Here is a 16,812-nt window from a genome sequence, read left to right as displayed (position 1 = left end):
ATCTTATTCCTGTAGTGTTTGTAAACACGCTGGTAAATTGATTAATAACCTGATCCAGATTAAAGGCACTGGTTCCAGTGAGAAGCTTCCTTTTGAGTGCACAGCTTGATGAAAACCAGTCAATATTCAGGTCCCCAAGAAAGTAGACCTCTGTTTACGTCACATACACTGTCAAGCATTTCGTACATTATTTAGATACTGACGGTTAGCACTTGGTGGCCAATAGCAACACCCAAAAAGAAAAGGCTTTAGATGTGCCAAGTGAACCTGCAACCACAACACTTCAATAACACTCGAAATAAGATATTCTCTAAGCATTACAGGGATATGGCTCTGAATAGATACAGCAACAACTCCCCTATAAGCATTCATGTCTCTTCTATAGATGTTATGTCCTTGTATTGCTACTTCTGTAACATCAAATTAATTTTTTAAGTGGGTCTCTGGGGCTGGTACTATGACAGGAGAGGGTTGAAGACGTCTCTGGGACTGGTACTATGACAGGAGAGGGTTGAAGACGTCTCTGGGACTGGTACTATGACAGGAGAGGGTTGAAGACGTCTCTGGGACTGGTACTATGACAGGAGAGGGTTGAAGACGTCTCTGGGGCTGGTACTATGACAGGAGAGGGTTGAAGACGTCTCTGGGGCTGGTACTATGATGGGTTCAAACATTGGACAACGTTGCCCATGTACATTAATGTAATTCTGTTAATGTAGATGTGTAATTATACATGCATGACCATATGTGTGTAATCCCTCCAAGGCAATGGAAGGCAGGCATGGTATTTTCTTAATGAGCTACCCTGGAAAGAAGCATGCCTATTCTCTACTACATAAACTATATTGTGAGTGAGAGTGAGGAGAGAGAAGAGCTTTGCCTACACAGACATGGTGTTGTGCAGTCACCGTGGGCATCATTAGGTGTGGAGTCAAGAACCAGAGCATAACATGTGGATGAGATTCTCTTGGCTGTGTCTCTCAGGCTGGCTTCAGGGAATTCAGATTAGCATGTGTAACGGAGCCGATCTCTGTACGTCTGACAAGCCAAGGCATTCATGAGTCCTGGCACCTGTACTTCAAGGTCTCAGGAAGTAGACATCACTGCTCAATGCTAACTTAACCAAAATAACTACATATGCAAATAACTACATATGCAAATAAGAGACTACATAATGTTAAGTAAAAATTGTCTCTTGTTCTCTCTTACTCTGCCCCTTTTCTTTCTCCAGTAATGTAAAGTGCTGTTGACTCTTTCAGCATGTGCTTAACCTTCTCTTTGTACCTCCTGCTCTTCTCTCCTCCACAGCTGCTCTGAATAGCTGAATTATTCTCTTTGATGAAGAGCAACCCAATGGCACCAAAGTGACAGTACAGGGAGAAAGAGAGAATGTGAAGAGAGAACTATTTGGAGTGAAGAAAGTGGGTTTACGTCATTACACTACCATACCCACCTGCTGGTCTTTGGCATGCCACAAGACAGCGTATTATTTTTCTCTCTCTCTCCCCCTCTACACACACACACAGAGAGATAGTCAGTGTGGCTGCCATGGCCTTTGGCCTGGTGTGCTGCAGGTATATGCTGGGGGTGAGTCACTTCTCTCCTGCTTGCCTTGCCCAAGCGTGCATGTTATATAAGCCCTGCTCTGACGTCGTGACAATGCTCCCAGCCCCAGGAAGTAAGGTTGACGCACAATCAGAGGAGAGAAACGGAAGCCGCCTGTGTGAAGAGGATCATCTCTGGCCCAAGACTAACAATCACACTGTCACGACCGGCTGACACAGCATTAACCAGTGTGTGCTGTGCGTGTGTGTGAGCCTGACATTTTCTTGGTCAAGACAAAACTCCTGACACTACCAACTATGACACATTGTCACACACCAACACCAAATATAATAGATGTTCTTTTAGAAAATGGAAGCCAAAACAACCCATTGCTACGCAACAGAAGTGTTTCTATTTTCCCAAACAGGCAGAATGCTGATGTCACTCCTTCCACACAAAACACCAACATTCAACGGGCATCTGCTTGTGCGTGGCCATGTATTTGCTTGGCCCTGGTAATCTCGTTAGGACCCCAGTCACTCTTAAGCCATCTATCTCATAAATAAATAAAACAGTTTCATAGTGCACCCCCAGTGTGTGTGTGTGTGTGTGTGTGTGAATTAACACTGCGGCACACTGCAGCTTGTCAGGCTATTGGTGCGTACTAATAGGAGGGGAGAAGGGGTGAAAAGGGGTTCTTTGACACTAACCCATTGAGACCAATCCAGAGGAAATGTGATACGTGATAAATCAGTAACTGCTTTAATCAATGGCACACTATGAACTCGGATGATGAACAATCACACACAGAAGGCATATTATATTAATTGATTGACAGGTGATGTTAAATAGCACATCACAGCTCGAGGTTTCCTCTAGCTAGAGCGATGCCGAGATGGGTGATTGGGTAGTTCAGTCAGAACTTCTCAGTGGCCTGAGAGACACATTCTAATCTGTTAAAAGCACAGTCCTAACTGGTGGAAATCTCTAGGGGCTCTATTGATATTATAAAGTACTATTTTAAAACTGTAACCTAGTGCTATAGGGTAGTTCTACCAGTCTTACCAGCGAAAAGATCAGGGATAGGTTACGATATAGCAGCAACCTCCGACCCTGAGAGCTGTGTCACCATCAGGGCTATGGGAGCCATGCATGGACAGGGGGACAGAGGATCACATCTTACACAGTAATGGGGAAGTAGTTGATTCTCTCTCTCCATACCGGCAAAAAATGTTGTCCTTTGAAGAGGGGGATGACCGCGGCATCTTTAGGGATCTCAGACGATACGAAAGGTTGAACAGGCTGGTAATAGGGGTTGCAACAATTGCGGCGGATCATTTTAGAAAGAGAGGGTCCAGATTGTCTAGCCCAGCTGATTTGTAGGGGTCCAGATTTTACAGCTCTTTCAGAACATTGGCTATATGGATTTGGGTGAAGGAGAAATGGGGGAGGCTTGGGCAAGTTGCTGTGGGGGGTGCAGGGCTGTTAACCGGGGTAGGGGTAGCCAGGTGGAAAGCATGGTCAGCCGTAGAAAAATGCTTATTGAAATGGTCAATTATTATTGTGGATTTATCGGTGGTGACAGTGTTTCCTAGCCTCAGTGCAGTGGGCAGCTGAAAGAGGTGCTCTTATTCTCCATGGACTTTACAGTGTCCCAGAACTTTTTGTAGTTTGTGCTACAGGATGAAAATTTCTGTTTGAAAAAGCTAGCCTTTGCTTTTCTAACTGCCTGTGTATATTGGTTCCTAACTTCCCTGAAAAGTTGCATATCGCAGGGGCTATTTGATGCTAATGAAGTACGCCATCTGAAGTACGCCATAGGTTTTTGTGCTTTGCAAGTGTGCATTTGATTTGCTAATTAAGTAGCTAGTTAACCACATAGCTAGATGACTAACTTCTTCCAAAATCAATCTTCTCTTGGTAACATCAGAGAAGACCCTCCTGGATCAAGAGTCTTGCTGTCTAATATTTGTTTAGTGTGTACAGCAAACTGTGAGTAGCATTTTTTTTACTTGTATAACTTTATGAGTTGGTATGTCTGTGCAAATAGTTTAGGTCAGAAACTGTATAAAATGTTCACAATGCACTCATTAGCATTCTATATGGGATTTACATGTGCTTGTTAGCATTGCTAACTTTCGGATTACATAGACTCACTGGGGTTTGAAAATAATCCCCCCTTGTATTCAGAGCCGGTATTACCGTATATCCCGGTATGACAATCTAGATACCGCCCAAACCTACTTCTCTCTCCCATCCCCCTCTCTCCACAATGGCAGTCCAGCGCCATGAGGGTTTAACCTCTCCTCAGAACACCCTGGCGATCTGGGTTGTTATCTGAACATGACTGAAGCCAGGAGGCAGAGAGGGAATCACGGCTTCATGCTACTGCTGGCAACACGCCTGCTCTCTGTGACTGGCTGCTTTAATCTTGCACTAACATATGACTGCTGCGCCTGCCGCCTCTGGGGGCGTTACACTGGTACCCCAAGTTGACAGGAACTTTGACAACTTTCACAAAACGGAAGTGTCAATGAGTTGTCAGCGAGAGTGCACAAGTAGTAGGGAATTAAATGATGCCTTTGGATTTAATTTTCAACTCACATACAGGCTACACCTAGGGCAGCAGGCAAACACACACACAGAGAATCCCACCACCCACTGTATTTCCAGTGACCAGATAGCAAGCTAAGGGAATCCAAACCTTGATGCAGTGACATTACCGAACTGCTTCTGTCAGATGTGTGTTTTTGTTTCAGACGAGGTCATGAACTGAGGTCTGTACCGCTCTCGTTCTCTCACTCAGGGGGGTGTTGGGTTTCACCCCTCGCCCCAAAGTGCCAATTTTCACCAGGGTAATTTGAAGCCAGCCATGCAGACTGGGAGATGGCGTGGGAGTGCCATCCACCCTTAATTACTCTTTAACGAGCACTTCTGAGGGTTCTTTTGTCTGTCTGGGGGAAGAGGGTGAGGTGAGGAAGGGGAGAAAGAGGGAGAGTGGCAGTGGTGTGAACTCATAGTCCCAACAGAAATCCTACCCCCTGGTCCCAGCCCCCCTTGGTCCCAGTCCCCCTTGGTCCCAGCCCTGTGGAGTGTCTCTAAAGCTATACACTGGAGCTGTATTTCATGTTTTCATTGATGAACCGAGCTAACTGATTGGATGGGAGTCACTGAAACATACTCCCTTCTCTTTCCCACGTCCTCCATCTCCCCCAGCATCCAGGGGAAAGTTGGGTATTTTAAAGGGCCTGTTTTAAGGGCTTTACGGAACCATATGGGCCTGGGGTCAGGGCTTGTGGACAGGGAGTGGATGGGCCATGAAAGAGACATACTAGTGTAATCTCCCCCTCCCCTCTATCTGTCCCCCTCTCTGTCCGTATCTGCAGCCCAGAACAGGATTAGGCTGGGTGCCCAGTGGTGACACAAGTCCGTTGGAGCTGAGCTGACAGACTGTTGGTTCAGTTGTTGGATGCAAGCGGAGTGAGGACCTGAGAGAGAGGGAAGGGAGGATCGGAGTGGGAGCGTTGAGACAGAAGTGAGATAAACAGCTTAAAATGAGTGAGAAGGAGAAAGAGAGTGAGTGAGGAAAAGTGGGAGAGCTGGTACACTGTGTAATAAAATGGAGAAAGAAAAGGCTGTAAAACAATCACTGATGAGAGAGGGCAGAAATAGAAGGTTCAGTCAGAGGACAAAGTCTCCTTGGACTGTCCATGTCGGATAACTCTTAACTTAAAGAGCGCCAAGCTGGAAGGGACGTTTCTGATGATCATGTACTGTGTGCCTATAATGACATACATCTCTTCAACATTTGCTCTCACTATGTTATAAGTAGGATTGCAGTGTGTATGCAGATATATATGGCATACAGAAAGAGACACACATGTCATGTCTATTCTCATCGATACGATTTCCTACGGAGCATTGACAGTATCATTTAAAACAGATTCGCATTCAAGTCAACATTCTCTGATGTGTGAACCTCCAACCATCTTTGTGGTACCATTTTAAATGTCCGTTTTATTCCCATTTTAGCACTTACCAGCCAAAACATGACACCCACCCTGTATTCAAGACAAAGTTGTCTCAACCAATGGCGGTCACACCTCAGATGATGTAAAATAGTGTCTACGGTACAACATATGCATTGACGTTTAAGATAAAACAATTTGTTTCTTTTTTTTCTATTAACTTTTATTTTTTATTGTTTGACAACCCTGTTTGTACGCTTTTAAAATTATATCAATCTCAACTGTTTATAATTTCCAGTGATGAAGACATGAAAGTCTCATGGTATGGTGGGTTATGCTAAATAGGTCCCCTTTGAGCACATTTATCTATTGAATGTTTTGGTATTCAGGTCCAAAAAAAGTCACTTTGAGCACTTCTACAACAGGCAAATACGTATGGAAGGTTTTGTTCAAATCGAAAAGGGGTGCCGTCAAAAAGTGATTGAATTCAAATGGATTTACCCTGTAACTGCTGCCACGATTAACGGCTGCCCTGTTCCCGATTACAACATGATTAGAGGGAGAATAACAATGAGCTAACCTTTGGACCTCCCATCCCTCATTACATAATACATCTCCAACCATCTGGGTCTGTATCCATCTAGTCCTCTATTGGGCAGATGAACATTTTGCAGTAGGAGAAAGATCAGAGAGTTTAGGACCAGCTACTGTGCTACCAAATCAGTGGTGTTGTGGTTTAGGACCAGCTACTGTGCTACCAAATCAGTGGTGTTGTGGTTTAGGACCAGCTACTGTGCTACCAAATCAGTGGTGTTGTGAATGGGTGGTTTTACAACATGGCTTCTTTTCTCTAACAAGCAAAACAGATGAGGAATGATGACGTCTTGGTGATTCTGGGTCAGCTTTACACGTCACAGTGGAAGTCACAATTTATTGTGTAGCCTAGCTATAAATGTGGATGATTACACATGTTCTATTTCCTATTTCTACAGATGGCCAGTCAGAAAATTGTCAAACGTATAACATATGATAAAACAATATGTTTGAGTGGAATGAGAAACCACTAAATATCAAGGGATGGGCTATGGGCTTGCAAGGCTCCACCAAGTCTTGAACACTATAATTATAGCCTTTTTAGAGAGACATTCAAGTCTATTTAGGTCAGTGTTCCAAAGAGACAGAGAGAACAAGAAACTGTTATAGATATACAGATCTGAAACAGATGGAGAAAGAGAGAAACATATATAAAGATCTGAAACACTGATATGGAGAGAGAAACTGTTAGATATATCTGAAACACCGATATGGAGAGAGAGAGAAATATATAGAGATCTGAAACATGGATATGGAGAGAGAGAGAAATATATAGAGATCTGAAACACTGAGATCAAGACAGAGAAACTTATGTAGAGATATATGAAACACGGATATGAAGAGAGAGGAACTGTTAGATTTATACCTGAAATACTGAGAAGAGATCAAACACGGAACCTGGAGAAGTATTCATGCTTGAGAAAACGTATGCTACGAGTTTCCTCACCATTGCATGTTGCCTACATTTAGAAGTACCTACCAACAAGTCCCCAAATTGACTAAATGTTTTTTTTTAAATACAGTTGTTAAAAATGCAAGATTCCAGTAGTTGAGACCCCTTGCACTAGAGGTTTGGGGACGTGTAGGCGCCTGAAAGAGTCTGCGTCTTCAATGGACAAATAGTTGACTGTCTCACACGGTGGTTAATACACCCGGTCTACAAACAAACAGCGAATGGATTTACCCTGGAGCTCCATACAGCTCTTTTGTTTAAAATCAGAGACTGGTACTGAAGGAGATTGGTACTGAAGTGTGTACACAACTAATTCTATCTTAGGGAAGAGTAGGATGGTGGTAGCCTATGTCACAGACATAGCCAGAGCATTTAGTCCTACAGCTATTTAAGACAGAACACCGTCCCATAGTTGGTGTGATATTACAAAGCAGGTTTAAAATCAAATCAAATTTTATTAGGTCACATGCACCTTACAGTGAAATGCTTACTTACGCTCCCCTAACCAACAGTGCAGTTTTAAAAAATATGGATAAGAATAAGAGATAACAGTAGCAAGTAACAATATATACAGGGGGGTAAAATACGTAACGGTTCCTTATTTCACTGAAGGAATAAACATTTTGTTTTCGAAAATATAGTTTCCGGATTTTACCATTATAAATGACCAAAGGCTCGTATTTCTGTGTGTTTATTATTTTACAATTAAGTCTATGATTTGATAGAGCAGACTGACTGAGTGGTGGTAGGCAGCAGCAGGATCGTAAGCATTAATTCAAACAGCACTTTACTGCGTTTGCCAGCAGCTCTTAGCAATGCTTGAGACACAGCGCTGTTTATGAGTTCAAGCCTATCAACTCCCGAGATTAGGCTGGCAATACCAAAGTGCCTATAAAAACATCCAATAGTCAAAAGGTATATGAAATACAAATGGTATAGAGAGAAATAGTCGACACGTCATAATGCCTATAGCGACAACCTAAAACTTCTTAACTGGGAATATTGAAGACTCATGTTAAAAGGAACCACCAGCTTTCATATGTTCTCATGTTCTGAGCAAGGAACTTAAACGTCATCTTTTTTACATGGCACAATACTGCACTTTTATTTCTTCTCAAACTGTTTATGCATTATTTAAACCAAATTGCACATGTTTCATAATTTATTTGAGACTAAATTGATTTTATTTATGTATTAAGTTAAAATAAGTGTTCATTGTTCATTCAGTATTGTTGTAATTGTCATTATTACACACATACATATTTTTTTTAATGTATATATCTTTTTTTATATAAAAAATAAATATATATATTTTTTTTAATAATAAAAATGTATTATTATTATTTTAAAATCGGCATCGGCTTTTTTTGGTCCACCAATAATCGGTATTGAAAAATCATAAATCGGTCGAACTCTAATGTACATTTAGGTAGAGTTAAAGTGGCTATGCATAGATGACATGTCTTTAGTTTCCAAGTGACTGGACAGACTTTAAATCAGACCTGATGTGATTGAGTTTAAGACCGTTGCATCAACCTTTCTTGGACGGTTGAGTCAGCCATAGAAAAACCATTCTGGGATAGGCTACATTTTCGCTCTAGCTAACAGACTACGGATTTCTACTATCAGCACTAAATAGTGCTGAACGATTAGTGCTTTTTGAGGTCAGTTCTGTTGTTTCGGTCCGATTATTAAAAAAATATATATATTTGTTTACATTAAATGCACTATGCATTGTTTGGGTTGAATGCTGTAACACTGAATAAAAGTCATATGATGATAGTGACTATTACCGCTTATGACTAATTAACCATCAGTTATTCACATTGCTGATATCTTTATTTCATTCCAAGTCATCGCCTCATCTCTACAGAGTCATCGCCTCATCTCTACAGAGTCATCGCCTCATCTCTACAGAGTCATCGCCTCATCTCTACAGAGTCATCGCCTCATCTCTACAGAGTCATCGCCTCATCTCTACAGAGTCATCGCCTCATCTCTACAGAGTCATCGCCTCATCTCTACAGAGTCATCGCCTCATCTCTACAGAGTCATCGCCTCATCTCTACAGAGTCATCGCCTCATCTCTACAGAGTCATCGCCTCATCTCTACAGAGTCATCGCCTCATCTCTACAGAGTCATCGCCTCATCTCTACAGAGCTGCTGCCTATGCTGTCTGACAAAACCACTATTTTTGTATTTCAAAATAAATAAGGCATACTTCTGTGACTGCTTAATAACAAATATAAATCACTTAGATCATGTATTATCAGGCTTGCGAAGCAACTGCTTCCTATTCCTCTCGATCATGTGTTTTCTTCTCTAGTGTCTGCACCGCACAGACCAGACAATCCCTGGTTTTCAGATAACTTGGCAGAATGAATTAGAAAGAAATATCTCTTGAGCTCAAGTTAGACATACAAATGCTCCTGTTGACTGGGCCTCCTTCAGAGCGCTAAGAAACAAATGCACAGGATTGATCAGGAAGTTCAAATCAGATTACTATTTAAATGCAGTCACAGAACCTAAACAACCCTACCAAGTTCTGGAAGCTAATCCAATCAGTGTCAGGTTATAATGTATCCTCTGGCCTTCCTGACCATTTAATGATGGATTCTAATGAAGTGAAGGATAAAGCCAATATTGTAGGGGGTTTTAACAAGCACTTCATACCTGCTGGTTCAGTTTTTGATAATGGTGGGGCCCAGGACTCTAATGCAAGCTCTGTTGGTCAACTATGATATAGTCCCTCATGTGAACCATGTTAACCTTGAGCCTGTTTCTTATACTGAGGTCTATAAAGCACTAAAAGGCAATAGACATTAAAAAGTCTACAGGTCCAGACAACCTGGATCCCTACCTCTTAAAGATAGCAGCTGGTATTATTACTGAACCTGTGGCTCACATTTTCAACTTGAATCTCAACCAATTCCATACCCAGCATTTGGAAATCAGCTTATGTCCTCCCACTGCTAAAGGGTGGAGATCCCTTGGATGCTAATAACTATTGTCCTATCTCCAAACTCCCTATCCTGGCCAAAGTCTATGAATCCCTAGTGAACTCACAGTTAAAAAAGTTAATTGAAAAGAACACACTGAGCGGGGTTCAGTCTGGCTTTAGGTCGAGGCACAGCACCACAACTGCAGCGGCAAATTACATCATTAATGCACTTGATAAAAAGCACCATTGTGCTGCTCTGTTTGTGGATTTATCAAAGGTCTTTGATTCAGTTGACCATTAATTGTTGCTAGCTAGACTCAGAAACATTGGTCTCAGTGAAGGGGCAGTAAATTGGTTTAGAAACCATCTTTCTGACAGAACACAATGTGTATATACTGACAATCACAAGTCTAGCTTTCTAGAGATTAATAGAGGTGTGCCCCAGGGTTCCATTTTAGCTCCTGTGTTCACAATTTTTATTAATGATTTGGGAAATGGGATGCAACCAGCAAAGTTCCATCTATATGCAGATGATACAGTCATATATTAATGTGCTCCTTCTCTGGTTCAGGCTGTTGAAGAGATCCAGACTGCTTTTCAGTCACTGCAGGCCTCGCTTTATGGTCTAAATGCATGACCTTTACCAGAGCTAGAACTCTGCCAGAGAAGGTTAGCATTGTCACATATGGTGGCTTATCCATTGAAAAAGTGTTATCCTACAAATACCTAGGTATTTGGTTGGATGACAAGTTGTCCTTTAAAGTTCATGTGGATAATCTTGAGACAAAGCTTAAATTGAAATTGGATTTTTATTTTCGTAATAAGGCTTGCTTCCCGCTTATGGCTAGAAAGAAGCTTGTTCAGGCCACTTTTCTCTCTGTAATTGATTATGGTGACTTGTTGTATATGCATGCAACCTCCTCCGTCTTACAGAGACTGGACTCTGTTTATCATGCATCCTTGCACTTTATTACAAATGCCAAGTCACTCACCCAGCATTGCACCTTGTACCGAATGGTTGATTGGACCTCACTTTATGCGCAGAAAGATACATTTGTATGTGTTCATCTACAAAGCCCTTCGGGTAAACTCTCTCTCTACCTCTGTAGTCTGGTCTCCTTCACCACCAGCAGTTACCATACCCGGTCTGCTAGGTGGTTGCTACTTAAAGTCCCCAGGACATTCACAGTATTAGGCAAGACTACCTTTCTCTTCTTGTGCATCAGAGGCATGGAATAGTCTACAATCTATGCTTCATCTAGATATGTTAGTGCCACTGAATGAATTACAAATATTGATAGACTTACAGAGGAGTGTAAATGCTTTTTTAGGCTGGATCATGTTGTGTTGTATGTTTTAATGATGTAATGTATTGATTGTTTCTGCCTTCTTGGCCAGGTCTCCCTTGAAAGAGAGACTCTGGGTCTCAGTGGGCTTTTCCAGGTTAAATAAAAGGTTAAATAAAAGGTTAAATAATTGGGAGGCTGGACACTGATCATGAGTCAGATTTAGTCTATTTGAGCAGACATTTGAAGATCATGTAAGGATATCTATTGAAATCAGTTAAAAATGTTATATATGGATCCATGAATGATCAGATAATGACTACAGATATTATACATTTCTGAAAGTGGATTCGTTCATGCCTAAGTATAAAGGCTTAGATATGTCAGCATGTTGACACATACCCTTTTGCGATATCAAAATATTCTACCAATATGTAAGTGGGTGCACACGCATCAGGGGCATGTCTTGGAGAGAGCTCATCCCAGATATCTCCCGGACTCATAAGGTAGCAGGGAAATTTCTAAGGTCCGGATTGGATGCATGTAGAAACTGTCCCATTACGGAGAATATCCAAGGTCCATATGAAATGAAGGACATGCGTATCCGGATAAATATAGCTATCACCTGATATTGACCCTTTTCTCCCAGTGCATTTTATTTGAAATCAATGACAGTAAGGTACATAATTGTTACCCAGAAATTATTTGATATTGAGGTAAAAACAGCTGCATTGGACCTTTAACAAGCCTACAGAGAATGCCAGAACCTGCATTTACATACCTGTCATTGCAACAACGGCAGCCAACCATGTCCCGTAAAAACGGGGTTGCCATGGTGACCTACCTCTCAAAGGGGTGTATCTGCTAGGTGCGGCCCAAAACTACACCTGTCCCGCTGACTGTCCCAGATACAGAACCTTCATCCGCGTCACATAAAACTGATCTGATAAGGACAAGAAAGCTGATAAGCTAAATGTCCTTATGAGTCTGTTAATCAGTGGAACGTTTTTCATATTACTGTCCACAGCACGGAGATAAATGTGTTAGTTCTGGCATTTGTGACATTTGCAGCACCGGTAAAAAATGGGATTAATGCCTGACTGTAAAGTACAGTATCTCTCGATGGAACCACTTCACACCTCTGAAAGCCTGATGGAATAACATAAGGGTGCTGTGGGGTGGTGGTGTGAGTGCCTTCATTTGCATAGATGTCAGCCTTGGGCTAAATGATGGTCTCTAAACAGTAGCCTAGTAGACAAAAGAGTGGTGGATTATAAATTATATTTCTTTAGTTGTTTCTGTCATTGCTCTTTTGTCTGGACTGTGTTCGAAAGAAGTTCATTAACCATTCTTCCAGACTGCAAAACAGGTTACTACTGTATGTAATCCCTGTCGGCTCTCGTAGCCTACAATGTGAAGCTCCTTTTTTTCTGGCAACAAAATATAATTTTCCTCAATGTGTGATAAAGGTTTGCTACGAAGATTGTTGAATTGTCTAAGCGAAGCTGTTGAAGCAAAATGCTCATACCAACGAATATGAGATGTGTGCGGGAATCTAGGTTTTGATTGGATTGTAGACCAATTGTGGGAAAAGGTTATTGGCTACGGGATAGCATTTAGCAGTTCTCCAATTGATGAAACCTGAAAACCACAAATAGACAAAACTGAAAGTAAGAGGAACTCTTAAAAGAAAACCGCCTACAGTACAAACCGGACAAAACTTGGTTTCAAACAGTTGAAGCACAAGAGATACAAATGAATGAGTCGAATGTTAATTTACACGATATACTCTACTAGCATATTCTAGCCTACTTCTAAGAATAAGTGCATTATTTCATGTAAAATTACAAAAAAAAGCATTCCCGTTAACCATATTTAAACAATCCTGTAAAAACGCACATATAGCCTAACAACTGTACCGCCAGTGTGTGGACACGACGACACAGTGACCGAAAGAAAGAATCAGAAAGTGACGTTTAGTTTAGTGTTCTGACAAAATGGTTCATGAATATTGTCCACGTCTAGGCCTTGTACCAAACGCTAAATAGGCTTCTGTGTATAATGTTTATAACCACTGACTTGTCATGGTTCGCAATGCTACATTTGTGAAAAGAAAATACAGCGACTATGGGCTATAGTTCTCGCCACAAACATCACCCGGGGCGACCACACCAACTTTACGCTCAGTTAATTTTTTCCTTACCTTTGTGTTCACTCCAACGAGAACAGGCACCGGGGACTGACGAAGCACACACACTCGAACAAGAACGAAAATAAACCGTTTCCACAAACCAGTCGAGTCGTAAGCAAAAGCGCAACAAAATTAATTCACGTACTTTCTTTGGTTTCTCAAAACAATTCCTTTCACGTAGCTGCCTCCACCTCAATTCACTCGACCTAGTGACGTCACCGCTGCCAAGGCAGGCTTGCGGGGGGTGTTGCGTTCATGGCTAGATGGGATACTTAAAACTTGTGTCTTTAAATATATAAAATACATGTTATATTTATTTATATACAGTACCAGTCAACATTTTGGACACAACTACTCATTCCAGGGTTTTTCTGTATTTTTATTATTTTCTTAATTGTAGAATAATAGTAAAGACATCAAAACTATGAAATAACACATATGGGATCATGTAGTAACCAAAAAAGTGTTAAACAAATCAAATATATTTTATTTATTTTATTTCAAATAGCCACCCTTTGCCTTGATGACAGCTTTGTACACTCTTGGCATTCTCTCAACCATCTTCATGAGGTAGTCACCTGGAATGCATTTCAATTAACAGGAATGCATTTCAATTAACAGGTGTTAACTTCTCTTGGGCACGTGAGACGGTTGCGTCCCACCACTTCAACAGCCAGTGAAACTGCTGGGCGCCAAATTCAAATACAGAAATACTCATTATAAAAATTCAGAAAACAAAACATATTTTACATAGGTTTAAAGATTAACTTCTTGTGAATCCAACCACGGTGTCAGATTTAAAAAATGCTTTACGGCGAAAGCATACATTACAATTATGAGAACATAGCCCACAAGACAAATCATTACAAACAGTAGCCAGCCAGATAGAACAGTTACACAATTTAGAAATAGAGATAAAATTAATCCCCTACCTTTGATGATATTCATATGGTTGCACTCAGCAGACATTCATTTACTCAATAAATGTTCCTCTTGTTCGATAAAGTCTCTTTATACCCAAAAACCTCAGTTTTGTTTGCGCGTTTTCTTCAGTAATCCACAGGCTGAAACGCAGTCAAAACAGGAAGACAAAAAAATCCAAATTGTATCCGTAGTTCATAGAAACATGTCAAACGATGTTTATATTCAAACCTCAGGTTGTTTTTAGCCTAAATAATCGATACTATTTCAACCGGACAATAACGTCGTCAATATAAAATGTAAACAAGAAACGCACTCTCTCGGTCTTGCGCGGGAAAAAGCTCCGTGAAACTTTAGGGTCCACTCATTCAGACTGCTCTTACTTCCTCATTTTTCGGAATACAAGACTGAAACACATTCTAAAGACTGTTGACATCTAGTGGAAGGCATAGAAACTGCAAGTTGAGTCCTAAGTCAAGGGATACTGTAATGGCATTGAATAGAAAACTACAAACCAAAAAAAAAACTACTTCCTGAATGGATTTTTCTCAGGTTTTCGCCTGCCAAATCAGTTATTTTAAACTCACAGACACTATTTTAACAGTTTTGGAAACTTTAGAGGGTTTTCTATCCAAATCTACCAGTTATATGCATATCATATCTTCTGGGCCCAAGAAACAGGCCGTTTAATTTGGGCATGCATTTCATCCAAAATTCCGAATGCTGCCCCCTACCCTAGAGAAGTTAACTGGCGCCGACAGAGAGGGCTGCCGTGCTTCTAGCTCTTAGGAAACTTGGCACTATTTTGTTTTTTTTATGTGTTATTTCTTACATTATTAGCCCAGATTTTTTTGTGTATTATTACATACAGCCGAGATGAACTATTGGATATCAGAGCGACAGTAACTCACCAGCACTACCAGCATTACGACCAGGAATACGACTCTCCTGAATTGGATGCTTTGTTGGTAGGAGGTGCGCAAACCACCCACTGCTTCTGAGTATATTACTTGCTAATGTCCAGTCTCTGGAAAATAAAGTTTACGAGCTCAGGGCAAGGATTTCTTTCCAGAGAGACATCAGGGATTGTAATATACTCTGTTTCACAGAAACATGGCTCTCTCGGGATATACTGTCTGAAGAAGTCCAGCCAGATGGGTTCTCAGTTCATCGCGCAGGCAGGAATAAATATCTCTCCGGGAAGAAGAAGGGCGGGGGTGTATGTTTCATGATTAACGACTCATGGTGTGATAGTGCTAACATACAGGAACTCAAGTCCTTTTTTTAACCCGACCTAGAATACCTCACAATCGAATGCCAACCGTATAACCTCCCAAGATAATTATCTTCGGAAATAGTTACAGCCGTATATATCCCCCCTCAAGCCGATACCACGACAGCCCTCAAAGAATTTCACTGGACTTTATGCAAACCACATATCCTGAGGCCGCATTTACTGTAGCTGGGGATTTAAAAAAAGTAAATTAGAGCAAAAGAATGTCGAAATTCTATCAACATATTGACTGTAGTACTTGCGCTGCTAAAACACTCGACCACTGCTACTCCAACTTCCGGGATGCCTACAAGGCCCTCCCCTGCCCTCCTTTCGGCAAATCTGATCACGACTCCATTTTGCTCCTCCCTTCCTATAGTCAGAAACTCAAACAGGAAGTACCCGTGCTAAGGACTTTTCAACGCTGGTCTGACCAATCGGAATCCACACTTCAAGATTGTTTTGATCATGCAGACTGGGATATGTTCTGGTTAGCCTCCGAGAATAATATCGAAGTATATACTGATACGGTGACTGAGTTTATCAGGAAGTGTATAGGAGATGTTGTACCCACTGTGACTATTAAAACCTACCCTAATCAGAAACTGTGGATCAATGGCAGCATTCGTGCAAAACTGAATGTGCAAACCATCGCATTTAACCATGGCAAGGTGACTGGGAATATGGCCGAATACAAGCAGTGTAGTTATTCCCTCCATAAGACAATCAAACAGGCAAAGCATCAGTATAGAGACAAAGTGGAGTCGCAATTTAACGGCTCAGACACGAGACGTACAGTATGTGGCAGGGTCTACAGACAATCACGGACTACAAAGGGAAAACCAGCCAAGTCACGAACACCGATGTCTTGCTTCCGAACAAGCTAAACACCTTCTTCGCCCGCTTTGAGGATACACAGTGCACCTTCTTCGCCCGCTTAGAGAATAACACAGTGCCACCAATGCGGCCCGCTATGAAGGACTGTGGGCTCTCGTTCTCCTTGGTCAACGTGAGTAAGACGTTTAAACGTGTTAACCCTCGCAGACGACATCCCTAGCCACCTCCTCAGAGCATGTGCACACCAGCTGGCTGGAGTGTTTACGGATATATTCAATCTCTCCCTATCCCAGTCTGCTGTCC

At 41.5% G+C, this 16,812-nt stretch overlaps 1 protein-coding gene across 1 annotated transcript in view; it reads right to left on the bottom strand.

The window, feature by feature from the left end:
• Nucleotides 1-13,687, bottom strand: part of LOC120057990 (cytoplasmic protein NCK2-like) — a 56,995-nt gene extending 43,308 nt beyond the window's left edge. Inside the window, exon 1 of the mRNA XM_039006475.1 lies at nucleotides 13,491-13,687. The gene's annotated coding sequence lies outside the window, so the exon portion shown is untranslated. The remainder of the gene's footprint in view (nucleotides 1-13,490) is intronic.
• Between the last annotated feature and the right edge of the window lie 3,125 nt (nucleotides 13,688-16,812).

This window comes from Salvelinus namaycush, chromosome 13, assembly GCF_016432855.1.
Source record: "Salvelinus namaycush isolate Seneca chromosome 13, SaNama_1.0, whole genome shotgun sequence".
NCBI classification, from domain to species: domain Eukaryota; kingdom Metazoa; phylum Chordata; class Actinopteri; order Salmoniformes; family Salmonidae; genus Salvelinus; species Salvelinus namaycush.
Note: the sequence above shows the minus strand (reverse complement) of the source record. Positions and strands in the feature narration are given on the sequence as shown.